At 37.5% G+C, this 12,304-nt stretch overlaps 1 protein-coding gene across 2 annotated transcripts in view; it reads left to right on the forward strand.

The window, feature by feature from the left end:
• The first annotated feature begins 1,311 nt into the window (after window positions 1-1,311).
• The window catches only part of LOC100342119 (solute carrier organic anion transporter family member 1B3), a 71,728-nt gene continuing 60,735 nt past the window's right edge, over window positions 1,312-12,304 (forward strand). The window contains exon 1 of one of the 2 annotated variants that reach the window (XM_070049455.1): window positions 1,312-1,452. The gene's annotated coding sequence lies outside the window, so the exon portion shown is untranslated. Of the gene's footprint in view, window positions 1,453-8,602; window positions 8,743-12,304 lie in introns of those variants that run through there. The other variant, XM_008259567.4, reaches the window with a different exon arrangement.

A 12,304-nucleotide genomic window follows, 5' to 3' on the forward strand; every position in this document is an offset into this window, starting at 1 on the left:
CAGTGGATATGTCAGTTTATGAGATACAAGATATCTAGAAGATACCCTATGAGTCTTGTATCTGGGTATAATACAACAGCACATTAACAACCTCTAGCCTCAGGAGCCTTTGAGGCTATAAACATTCAGGAGCGTTTCATTGAGTATTTCACTATCCTTAGTCTCTGAAGAGGGAGACGTACGGTGGCCAGAGGAGGAAAGATGATGATGAGGGATGAAGAAAGCAGCCGCCACCTCTATTATTTTCTTAACACTGCTGTGAAAGTATCACAGACTTAGTGGGTTAAAATAACACAAATTTATTCTCTTACTATTTTGGAAGTTGCAAGTCTGTAAACATTATACTGACTTAAAGTCAAGGTACTAGCAAGGCTAATGCTTTCCAGGACAGATGAGGAGAGAATTCATCTCCTAGATTTTCTGAGTTTATACTGACCTCTTGTATTCCTTGGCTTGTGAGTCCTTCCTCCCTGTTCAGAGTGAGTGGATCTAGTCTCTGCTCTATCTTCATATTGCCTGCTCCTCTGACCTCTCTTTAATAATTACACTTGGTTCTACTCAGTGTTGATCCAAATAATACAGGATGTTTTCTAACTGAGATTGGCGATCACACCTGCAGAATCTCTTGCCTTGTAAGTTTGCAATCACAGGTTTCAGGTATCAGGATGTGAATATCTTTGGGGACCATAATTCAATCTACTGAATAACCAGTCTTCACTGCCCTACAACTTCTTTTGTGTGTTATATAAAATATTCAAGCAATTGCACTAAGATATCAAATCCTGAGAACAAACACCACCCAAACGTCTATTTTGTCATTCACCATTTTATTTATCAACTATGCAATGGATCTATCCAATATATTGGAAACTTTGTTAACCTTTGAAACGTATGTCTTAGATATATCCCTGCCCTCACAGAGACAAAAGGCCACAGCATCCATATTATCACATCAGGAAAATTTTTCCATTCACTTCTTTCCCTGATGCTCTAGATTTGCTCTTCCAAGTCCAGGCTGGTTTTCCTAACCCTACACTAAATAGGACCATCTTTAAAGGAGAACGGGGCAAGAACAGAATAAATTTTTCCATGGGATTTCTGTTAACACAATTTATTAGCATTAAAAACCTATTCAGGCGATGATTTACTCTATTTGTTAAGTTCCTTTCAACGTAACTTCTAGATGCAATGAAAAATATTTCAATATGCAACACATGGGTTAAATTTGGGAAGGCTCCTAATCCCCTTTGAGTAGAGATTAGTGGCCACATAAATACTGCCTGAGAAAGAGCAGATTTATGATTCCTGAAGAATGAAAGTTTTCTTTGCTGCAAATTTCTAAATGATTTTGCCTACCCAGGTATGTGACCTGCTTATTCTACTAATCTCTACAGACAGGAGTCTGCTTCCACCTACTGGCTGGAGAATTTCACAGTCATCAGTATCATACAGGTAATTTCTACTTGGATCTTTACATCTTTCTTATTTGTAGGCATAATGTCAGCTTTTCTCCTAGGTCTCCAACTTTACTTCAAAACCTGTAACCTCTCTGTAATCTGAGAATCTGAAGTAATCAATTAAACTAGACTCCATGTTGTGTTATAAAAAGTCTTAGTGAGTTACAGATCCTCAGAATATCCAAGAAGACTTGAATAAGTCTGTGGGACACAGAACAGTGTGAACGAGAATGGAGGACAAGCTAGATCATCCCAGATTTGGTCACATTCAGAATTTCCAGAAATACTTGATTATCGGCAGTGGAAGGCAGAAGGACGCCATTGCTCCAAAGACAAATCAGTTGACTGGGACTTGTCTTTGTTATGTCATATGGGAACAAAGCCTTGAGGATTCTCTAGGAAAGCAGGAATTTCCAGGGAAACTGTTATTTTGTGATCTGTAGTATGAATAATATATCAAAATGACAGGCATTTAGCCTGATGGCTAAGGTACCCGGGTCCACATCATAGCACCTGAGTTCAATTCTGTCTCCTGACCTCTGTTCCTGATAATGTAGACCTGAGTGATGTATTGATGGCTCAAGTAATTGGGTCCCTGCCACCCATAAGGGAGACCTGGATAGCATTCCTGGGTCCTGGCATTAGTCTGTCCCAACCTTCGCCATTGTGTATATTTGGGGGGGGGGGGGAGTGAGCCAGCAGCAAATGGAAGCTTTGCTTCTCTGACTATCTCTATAGTCTGTCTCTCTTCTTCCCAAAGAAATATTATTTTTTAAAAACGAATATGTCATAAAACTGTGACTAATTAGGGTTTCTTTTGTTGCTAATATTATAGTTGGAAGAAGACTACATGCAAACATTGAATAAAATTATGTAGTTTTAAGAAATATAGAGATAAATGATAAAGGGATAGAGAATTACAAATGTTACATTTTTTAAAAAATTGTTTTATTAATCTTCAAGGCAGAGAGAGAGAGAGAGAGAGAGAGAGAGAGATGGAGCATGGAATAAGGAGTTTTCCATTCACTATTTAACTCTTTAAATTCCCACAACAGCCAGGGCTAGGCTAGACTAAAGCAAGGAACCTGAAACTCAGTCCGGGTCTCCTGTGTGGGTTGCAGAGACCCAACCATTGAGCCATCATCTGCTGCTTCCCAGGAAGCTGGACTCAGGAACAGAACCATGTCTTGAAGCCAGACATTTTGTTATGGGATGCAGGTGTCCCAAGCAGCATTTAACAACTGAGACAAATGCCTACCCCACAAGTGTTACACTTTAGAGTACATCAGGACAAGCATCTACAAAGCAGAAATGATTTGTTAGAGAAGTGATTGAACTGAACACTGGTCATCTGGAGGCAAAATAACCCAGGTAGAAGGAAGAGTAAATGCAACATGAGACAGGAATATGATTGAATATTTGTGGAATAACAAGGATGCCTGTTTTGTTGCGAGGAAATGATCAAGCAGGAAAATTGCAGAAGTTGTGTTAGAGGCATATCCAAGAACACATCCTGTGGATTCTTGTGGAAAATAAAAACTTGAGTAATTGTTCTACGTGAGCTTGGAAACCATTGGAAGATTTTGAATCCAGTTTTCATGGATAATTTCATCATGTTACACGTATCAATGCTGTGTTTGACTCTTCAGAGAAAATGAGTTGCTGATTATTCTCAATATTTTCATAACACCCATTGATAATTAGATAATGTTTTCATATATAATCATAGATTGTTTCTTTACTATATTTAAATATTTGCCCAATTTAAGTTTTTGCCTTTAACACCATTATAATACTAGAGTTTTCATTACATAAAAATTTCATTTATTTCCTAAAAATATTTGATTATCTACTAGGTACCTGATACCATTCCAGGTATGAAAATTAGAGCAGTAAACCAGAAAGGAAAAAAAAATTATGCTTGCCCTTCTAGTGTTCAGTCTGCAGCGTAAATTTATGCTTTCTGAAGCAGAGGAAGGCTAAAAACAAATAATATATATTAGTAAAATTCATAGCATGATGAGAAATGAGAGGAAAAGGAACTGTTAAAGGCTCTGTTGAGTGTCAGGTGAAGGAATATTAAAAAGTAGTCAGAGAAGCCCTCAAGAGAATGCATCTTTGTGTGGATGCTTGATGATGTGTGTATATCTGGGAAGGACATCCCAGACAGAAAGACCAAGAACAGATACCCAATACCCGTGTTTGATAGGGGTTTTAGGCTGTTCTGGATTTTCTGCTGAGTGATGGAGGCAGCCATTGGGGGATTTTAGCAGAGATTTGAGGTGATGTGACCTGTTTGATGTGATGACTGACTTCTGTGAAGGGGGTTGCTCAGTTTGATGAGGTTGGGAAGAGAGGCTGAGAGTGGTAAGGCCATAAGTGAGATACAAGTTGGAGAGTGTTGCAGTAATTCAGGATCAAGATGACAGCGGTGGGAGTCATTAGAAATAAGTTCTGTACACCTTTTTGAAATTAGGAGTTGATATGTGTGTAAGAGAGTAGTCAAGAATGTTTTCAGTATTTTGTGTGTTTGTACTACTGGAAGGGTAGAATTGCAATTCACTGAGTTGGAGAGTGTTCACTGGAGGACAGGTTTGGGAAGGGAAGATGACAAGACCAGTTTGGAAAATGTTAGGTATAACAGGACTATTCCATATCTACAGGGAGATGGAGAGCAGACGGGGGATAAACCTAGACTTCAGGAATAAGTCAGAGATAAAACTTCAGGAATTATCAACCTATAGGTAATAATTTAAAGACAAGGAGAAAACATGAGATCACTAAAATACAATGATTGAATCCCAAGATACTTGAAATAAAGAGTCAAAGACATGTAAGAGATTAAGAAAAAATGAAGTGTAAATGAGGCAGCAAGGAGTTAGGAGGAAAACCATAAAGGATAATATCCTGGGAACTATTTCAAAGACCTGGGAATGATCATCTCCAAAACGGCCTGCTAATAGCTCAATTCAGACTGAGACAATCACATGTAGAATTTAGGAATTTTATGACTTAGGGAAAAGTGATTGAAGATGGACCTCTGATTGGACTGTTCAAAGTATAATGTGAGAGAATTGACAACAATAGTAGGGCAATCCCTGGACATGGAATGGGATCAAAGTAGCATTTTAGAAGATGGGAAAGTGACAGTATGCTTATATACTAAGGGGAGCATTTTCTTCAGGAAGGGGAAATTGATATTATTGTAAGCACAGGGAAAAGGGGTAATTTGCTACACATAGGGAGGTTGGCCTTAGCTGGCATTTGGGCAGTTTGTCAAGGAACATTATGGAGTACTATTTCTATAGACATGGCTGAGGGAGCTTTTGGAAGGTTTCTTCTTCTTGTCTATCAGGAAACAGACTATCATCTGAAAGTAGGGGTAGGAGAGGATGTGTTAAGAGTTTCAAAGAGAAAGGAAGGTATGCAATAGTTATTCAGAAGTTGAAGCAATGTGGAATAGGAAAATACTGTATGAGTCCTGGGCAAAATAAAAGATCTATTTAAGCCTCATGATTTTAAATTTAGGCTTTCTCTCTTTTTAAAAAATGTATTTATTTATTTGAAAGTCAGAGTTACACAGAGTGAGAAGGAGAGGCAGATTGAGAGAGAGAGATCTTCCATCAGCTGGTTCACTCCCCAGCTGGCTGCAATGGCCACCTATCCGAAGCCAGAAGCCAGGAGCTTCCTCCGGGTTTCCCACACGGGTGCAGGGGCTCGATAACTTAGGCCATTTTCTACTGCTTTCCCAGGCCATAGCAGAGAGCTGGATTGGAAGTGGAGCATCCAGTTCTTGAACTAGCACCCACACGGGATGCTGGCATTGCAGGCGATGGCTTTACCTGCTGCGCCACAGCACCGGCCCCAAGGCTTTCTTCTCTTCAGCTACATTCAATTCCCTCTACGAATGGCCATCATATGACAGTTGGATTTAATCAAGTTGTGGATTTGGCCATCAGTTAAAATGGTATGAGGATCAAAATGACTTCATGATATATGGATAAGAGTGATTACCATTACCATAGGACTTAACCCTGATATGGAGGGAATTGAGGATATGAGAGATTTAAGGAGCAGTGTAAGCTCTGGCAAAATCAATGTGTGAATTATAGAACCCTGATGAGGGGAGGTATTTTTGGATCTAGGGTACTACCAAGTAAGAGCTGGGAAGAGAGGTAGTGGGAATGCACTGCTTGAACCTCAGATTATGGAGGATTTGCAGTCGTTGGTGAGACAGAGTCTAGGTATGTTAATAGGAGTGTGGGTAGAAACCAACATCTTTGGAAAAGAAAAGATTGGAAAACAAAGAAGCTAGAGAATTAGAAAATTCCTTTCAATGTCATTAAAATCACCAATAATTATGACAGCAATGGAATTTTTAAGAGATTGACTTTGAACCAATCTTGGAGTGAAAGTGAGTCAGAGGTTGGCAGATGACTACAACAAGAAGGATACATAGAAGTCTTTTCATATAAGATTCAAAAGTATGGGTTATGAGGGTTAAAAGTAGGAAAGTGGAAAGGAAGTGGGAAAATGAGGCAAATTGGAAATGAGTCAGTCTGGTAAAAAGCAGTATGGAAGATAAAGCAGCCCCCACTATCGCAGTTGCAAGAAAGGTAGTGGCTTCAGGTGATGGCCAAGTTATGAGTCCAGAAATCTCAAGTAAAGTGTTCAGTTCATGATTGAGAGACAGGAGACTAGAAAGTCTCAAATGTGCAGAGTTGTACAGACATGAAACAGAAGGTGTTGAGTGACCAGGATCCCTACTGTCTCGTGATCATGACTAAGCTCAGAGAGACAATTGCCATGAAAAGATCAGTTATAGTGTGCAGGAGCTTTTGGATGTGGTGGAGAGGAAGATGTGGGGTTTCTCTCTAGGAGCTATCCCTTATCTACTGCCAAGTGAGGGATGGTGGACAGTAATGACAGGCTTGCTTTGAGCATGCAGGCTCCCTCCAGGGCACCTAAAGTATCTACCCAAGAGAAAAACTGTTGCAAACAGGTTTCACATGTTACATTTGTGTTTAAGTTGAATTGATGGCTTTAAAAATTATAATTTAATTTTTTAAATTATAAAATAGCTGCCCCTTAGCTGGGTCAGGTATTTGACTTAGCAGTTTAGATGCCACTTGAGATATATACATCCCATATCTGGGGTCTCTGGGTTCAGTTCCCTCCTCCGTTCCAATATGTGTATCCGGTCAGGCAGCAGGCAATAGCTCAAGTAGTTGGGCTCCCTGCTACCCATGTGGGAAACCTGGATTGAACCTGACTCCTGATGTAGGCCTGGCCCAGTGCCATCTGTTGTGGGCATTTGAGGAGTGAACCAATGTATGAGAGATGTTTCTCTGTCTCTTTCTCTCTCTCTGTCTCTCTCCCTTTCAATAAATAAATTTTTAAAATAATCATAATGTCACACCTTGAACTGAATTAGGTACTGATTACTGATATATAATTAGGTACTGATTACTGATAAATAATTAGGTACTAATATACCAGGTGCTGAATAAAGCACTTTGCATACACTGCATTCTTATCCCAAATATTGACTCACCGAGTTAGACACGAGGTTATGATGCTGAGAAAGGTTACAGCTCATAAAGTTCATACTGCTAGCAAGTGGCTCAGACTGATTGACATAAAAGTTTGACAGACTTCAAAGAGCATGATATTTCATCAGAACTGCATCAAGTGCTTTGCAATAAATATTCATAGATTGCTGTAAACAAATGTTGCAATTTTATTGATCCAAGCTGTTAATATAATATTGATTTTGAAAGAACTGTTGCAATGGTTTTTCTCTGAACACTCTTATTTTTCATGCAAGAAAAGTCAAATTACTTAAATAGGAAGAAAAAAGCCTGCAGTAAAGGCTCTTTGACCTTTGACAACATCACAAGATCTCACCTCTGGTGGCTTCAGCTTAGGGATTTAGAAAGGTTCTCAGTTAGTTTGTACTGTTTTATCTTCAATTTTTAGTTCTACACGTTTCCTAATTCTTTGCTCTCTCCACACTCTTTGGTTCTCCTCATGAGTCATACGCTTTCAAGAATTAATCAGGAATAGAATGAGCTTATAAAAAAACTGAGACATGGAAATTTAACTCGTTTCTCCATGGGGGTCTTCAAAATGTTCATGGAAAATGCGATTTATCTTTTAATTTCATTTTTAAAAGAAATTTTTGATGCACTCTCATATTAGTCTTTGGAGGTGAATGGTAAGAGGTAAAAATATATTTGTAAAAATGCCTCCTCCCTTTGCCAGACACACGCATGGACATGAATGAAAGGTGTACATGATTTATACTAGTACACATCCATAACAGAGCCCACAGACAATTAATAGGGAGTAAAAAATGTATGTATTATGGAATTAATTGCTCAAACTCCATCCATACAAACTTTTCAGCTGGGTCAAATTTCCCCTTCTCTTATAACCAAGTAAATAGAAATCTATGTGGCCACTCTCTCCTCAGGTTTGTCCTAAGGAATCTATCACGCATGATAGTCCTGATTTGGCGTTTAGAAGACTATTAATTGGCACTTTGCTATTCCATGTGGGACATAAGTATCCATTCGCATTCTATCAGGACCCTACTCATGTACAAAACACAGACCATATCTTTTATTTTATGAATGCTACCATAACTTATAGATACTTTTAAAATTTGCCTTGAATTGTTTTCTATTTGGAAGTCTGGAACATTTTTGATAGTCTGTTATATTTGTATTTCTAAATAAAATATCTTATGCAACCAACTTGACTGAATAAACAAATATGTCATTCTCAGTAATAAAGCTTATTTTTAACATCAACATAAAATTATGTATAAGTTCTGAGAAACTTTTTAAGTCATTCTAAATATTTTATTTCATTTTTATTTATTAATATATAAAGACTGGATTTCATGACTTTGATAGGTATGATTCCAAGAATATGATGATTCTTTCCTCCCTCTTTCCTGTCTTTGCTCTTCTTTGTATTTTTTGCAGTAATGTCTTTCAATTTACTTTATAATCACAGATTCAGTGCTCCTGTAAACAAAGAGCTCTACAAGCAAAAGATAGGTAGACCATTGTTAATAAACCTTTAAAATATAGGCATCTAGAGTGAACCCCTAGAATTAGCTAGGTACATTTCTTCTATTTGCCCAGGGCAATGACCTTATGGGATGGTTAATCATCACTGGACTGATAAACCATAAGCCAACTGACTATTTAAAGAGGGTCTCTAGCAAACGATAAAGGATGGACTTGTTGAAATGGCTGTAGGAGTCTAAGTCCAGGTAAGTTTCTTTGAAATTCTCTAATTGCAGAATTTCTTCTATGTAGGAAATTTCCATGAATTAGGAAAAAATGTTTGGATGTTCATGCCAATTTTTCCACTTTTTTAAACTTTGTGTTTTCTATAAAATTATGTCCTAAGCTGTCAACATCTATTAAATATCCCTTCTGAAGACAAATGTCCCTCAAGTTTATACATTTGAATATATATTGCAAAAATTCATACATCTTAAAAAGGGAATTTGAAATCCTGTTCTTGTTATATTCTACACAAATGGAACTTTGAGTCTGAAAAAATGGACTCCTAGTTAACTTCTTAACATATACTACATATACTACAAAAGAATTATATTCACTAATTACATGGAATTAGAGTACATACTGACGTTTTAGATTTCATCTTAAACTAAATAATGAAGCTCGAAGACAAAGAAATAAAATGTGTCCCCAAATCATTTAACCACCTATTTTTTCCTCTTCAACTCAACTTGAATAAGAGTTAGAGAAGAGCATGATTTTCTAGATGATTTTATCTCTTAGTAAATGAAAAAATCATCTGTTCAGCATAGTTCCCAGCACAAATAAGGGCTCTCTATCCAAATTACTTCCCTCCTCCAAATTAGAACAGTGTCTGCTCTTAAAAGATGATTATTAATGCCCTAGTAAGGTGGTGATGGGGAAAGTTCCACTAGGAAGGGTCGAAGAAGTTAGTAACTGCTGTTTTCATTTTTCCCTCCCGAGTTCCATAGTTACATGCTAGCAGTTAGGTCACTTGACTTGGGCTATTTTCTGTGTCCCCTGAAATTTTAATGGTAATATGCACAATCCACTTTGCAAGTCCTTCAGAGAGATTTGCAATCATTGGATTAAGTGGTTAAAAAAAATGAATTCCTAAAATTTAAATTCTTGAGAAAGAAGGATACAGAGATATTTATGCTAAACATGGCATGATCTTTGCTTTCCACTGATTGTTATTATAAAACTTACCTGCTCACTAAAATGTATTTGTAACACCAAAACCATTACTGCTGGACTTTGATGGTCAGCCTCACAAATATGATAGAAATTTGTAACTAAATACATAGTTTCCTTTATAACACAAATGGCCACATACCATTAACACTGTTTTATACTTTGTTGTCCTGTGGAATATACTTAATTTCATATTAACAAAGGGCCTCCTCATTTTTCTGTGGTTGCAGAATACCCCATTGTCCATAATGTATTTAATGAGTTCCATTTTGTTAGGCATTTAGGTTGTATTTAATTATTTCATGTTTGAAGCTTGTCTTAATAGGTCATATATCATTTTATTTATTTGTAATCCTATCTGTAGCAAGTGGAACTTTAGGGTCAAAGTGTAAGAGATACTACAATTTTGAGAGCCATTAAGGCCCTGTTTTATAGATCTGTGTCAAATTTTTCCTTCAATTCACTCTTCTACAATAGGTTCTTTACTTGGTTTTAGATTTATGTATTATTTTTATTTCTGCATGCAGTATTTTCTCTTAAAAATACATGAACAAAATTAAAATAAACTAAGATTGTGGTGGTGTTAAGGTCAACCATGACTAAAGTCCATCTGTGAGGTACTTGGTGTGATCTTGCACTTTTTGGAAAAAAAAATTATTTGAAAATCAGAGTGACAGGAAAAGGGAGAGACAGAGAAACATCCTGAAGCCACTTGTTTGCTTCCAAAATGCCTGTAACAGCCCTGATTAGGCCAGGCTGAAGCCAGGAGCCTGAATTTCATGCAGGTCTCCCCCACAAAGGGTAGGAACTCAGATACCTGGGCAATCATCTGCTGCCCCCCAGGCACATGATCAGGAAGCAGAGGTGGGACTCAATCCCAGGCACTTCCATGTGGAATGCAGGCATCCCAAGTGGCAGGCATCCCACTCTGCTACAAAGCCCACCCCCACAATCAAGTTTAAAGCATTTCGTTACCCTCACCCAGAGGAATCCTCCCCCAACCCTAAACAACCTATAATCTATTTTCTGTATCTACAGTTTTTTTCTATTCTGGATATGTCATATAAATGGAATCATACAATATGTGGTCTTCTGTGACTAGCTTATTTGCTTCTCATTATATTTTAACTGTCCATACATACTGTACATATATCAATACTTCATTTCTTTTTATTGTAACATATTCCATTGTGTGGGTAAAACATATTTTGTTTATTGATTCCTTAATTGATTCCTTAATTCCTTTATTGATGGACTTTGGGATATTTCTATTTTGGCACCATTATAAATAGTGCTACTATGAGCATATGTATACAAATTTTGTGTGGACAAATGTTTTAGTTTCCCTTGGGTGTACATTCATGTATCAATGATATGGACATGTTCCAAGAAATGCATTGATAGACAATTTCATCATTCTGTGAACATTAGAGTACGCTTACACAAATCTGGGTGTTTTATCTATGGCACACCCAGTAGTGTGTCCATGTGGTCTGTTGTTGATTGTAATGCCATTATGTGGCCCTTGACTGCACACCTAGAAGTAGAACCAACCTACAGGTAGTCAAGGGATGATGACTCAGTTTTATGTCTTGAAGAACTGCCAGGCTGTTCTCCAAAGTGGCTGCATCATTTAATTTCCACCAGCAGAGAATGAGAGTTCAAAGATTTCTACACCCTTTCTAGCACTTGTTATTACTTATCTGTTTATCAAGGCAATTTCTACTTTAATAGAATCCAATTTTGTAAATTCTTAAGTCAGTAAAGATTTCAGATATTATAATTTCTTATTTAAAATTTTATTCATTTATTTATTATTTTCGATTTGTTTGAAAGGGAGAGAGAGAGAGAGTGAGAGAGGCAGAGAAAGAGAGAGAAAGATATGGAGAGAGATCCTCTACCCACTAGTTCACTCCTCAAATTCCTGAAATAGCCAGAGCTGTACCAGGCCAAAGCTAAGAGCCTAAAATTCAATGTGAGTCTCCTATATGGTTGACAGGGACCCAGATACTAAAGCTACCGCCTGCTGCCTCCTAGAGTACCCATTAAGGAAATCTATAACGGGAGTGAAGCACAGAGAACCTGACCCCAGGCACTCTGATGTGGGATGTGGGCATCTCAAGCAACAGCTTAACCTGCTGCACCTCCACAGCCTTTCCTCACTCCATCTTCTTAAGAGATTGCTTATAGTCCTTGCTTATATTCCTGCTCAGATATAGCCTTCTCACTTTTTATTTGTTTTTATTTGTCTGCTGCAGCAGCAAGCCTTTGACTATAATGTAAATAAAATGTTAATCTACAACCGAAAAGGGAAGGAAGCAAAGAAGGAAAGAAAGGTAGAAAGAAAGAAAAAGGAGAGGGAAGGAGAGGAGGGAGAAAGGAAAAACTCACATTAGCATGAGAATTGATAAGAATTGTGTTGTAATAATTATGAGGCATGTGCTGTGACCCTGATAGTCTAATATACTAATAAAGTCCTTTAAAAAAAGAGATAGAGATTCAAACTCAATCTGTTTTTTGAGGCTTATACCAGAAATACCTGCTCTGTAAAACCATCTTAAGCCAAACTAATTACCACTTAATTACATTATT

Source organism: Oryctolagus cuniculus, chromosome 9 (genome assembly GCF_964237555.1).
Source record: "Oryctolagus cuniculus chromosome 9, mOryCun1.1, whole genome shotgun sequence".
In the NCBI taxonomy this organism is placed as follows: Eukaryota; Metazoa; Chordata; class Mammalia; order Lagomorpha; family Leporidae; genus Oryctolagus; species Oryctolagus cuniculus.